This window comes from Elephas maximus, chromosome 7 (genome assembly GCF_024166365.1).
Source record: "Elephas maximus indicus isolate mEleMax1 chromosome 7, mEleMax1 primary haplotype, whole genome shotgun sequence".
Lineage (NCBI taxonomy): Eukaryota > Metazoa > Chordata > Mammalia > Proboscidea > Elephantidae > Elephas > Elephas maximus.
In genome coordinates this window covers 73,082,337-73,084,057 of record NC_064825.1, presented here as the reverse complement: position 1 = coordinate 73,084,057, position 1,721 = coordinate 73,082,337, and positions in this window count along the sequence as shown.

Below are 1,721 nucleotides of genomic sequence, written 5' to 3'. Positions count from 1 at the left end.
ATAAATCCATTCATTACACAGAAACCTGAGTAAACCTTCAAAAACTTTAAAAATGGAATTATATCACTCTCCTGCTCCAGACTCTCCAATAGCTTCCCATTGCATCTAGAGTAAAATCCCATCTCCTTCCCTAGCCTATATGGCCCTGCATGATCTGGCCTCAGCCTTTTTCTGACTTCACCTGGAACCATCATCGCTTTTAAGCCACAGCCTCCAACTTCATCCCTGTTAGCCTGACACAGTCCTGCCCTGGAGCCTTGTGTTTGCTGCTCTAAGTTGTAGTTTTTTTTTAAATAATTTATTTTTCTTATTGTTGAGCATATATACAGTAGAACATACACCAATTCAATAATTTCTACATATACAATACAGTGGTTGCGCTAAATTTATAGCACTTTCCTCCCACCTCTTCCCAAGTTTGGCTGTTTTTGTGTATCAGGTCTCAGCTCAAACATTGCCTCCTCAGATGTCTCTGACCATCCCGTCTAAGGTAGCTGTGCCCCTTACGTTGGGCCACATCACCCTGCTCATTTTCTTCTTTGCACAGCCATGCGTTAACTATCTTCCTTAATAGTTTCTTCACTGACTGGCGTAGTTCCAGGAAGGCAGGGACTTTTTGTTCACTATGGCATCCCCAGAAACCACCCTAGGGGCTGTCACATAGTAGACACTTGATAAATGTTGAATGAATGATGATGACCTCATGTCCTTTGATCTCTATGCATATATTTGAACTTCTTGAAATGTGTCATTAATGAGGATTGTTGTATTGCTTCAAAACTGGACAGTCACATACACGACTAGACACACATGCTCTGAGTTCAAATAATTGCCAGATAAGGAACAGGCCCATTGGCCTGATGTACACTCCCACCCATTGGGAATATCACATGCCTTGCTGCAATATTGTAATAGCATTCTATAGGGTCACTATGAGCCACCATTGACTCAACGGTAACGGGTTTGGTTTTTTTGGTTTTTACTGTAGACAGATTTGGTGCTTATTATAAGCTTGGGTCTTTTCATCTGACTTATATTCATGATGAAGAATGTGAATAATTGTTATGTTAGTGATTTAGTTTGAAACCGATATTTCTTCCTACTCGTTCAAGCCTCAGTAGAACTTCTGGCGCATATTGTTAGTTGCCATTGAGTCAGCTCCGCGAGCCCACGTACAACAAATCGAATCATTGCCCAGTCCTCCATCATCTTCACAATCACTGATATACTTGAGTCCATTGTTTTAGCCACGGTGTATTTTTAATGCTTTCCAACCTCATCTTCCAGCACTATATCAGACCATATCCTGATCCACAGGATTTTCTTTGACTAATTTTTGGAAGTAGATCTTCCTTCCTAGTCTGTATTAGTCTGAGAGCTCTGTTGAAACCTGTCCACCTTGGGTGACCCTGCTGGTAATTTGAAATACTGTTGACACAGTTCCCAGCATCATAGTAACACGCAAGCCACCACAGCGTGACAAACTGACAGATAGGTGGTGGCACATAGTAGATGCTCAATAAACATTTGTTGAATGAATGAATGAAAAATCCACTTAATTGAAAAGTGCCCTGAGATTTCGAGGTGAACTCTTTAAACCACTTATCCATACACATTCAGATTTTCCCCAAACTTGAACAAGCAAAAGAAAATGCAGGAATAAATTGGATACTGAGACCGACATGACTGCAACTTTGTTCTTTGTGTTTTGTATTCATAAA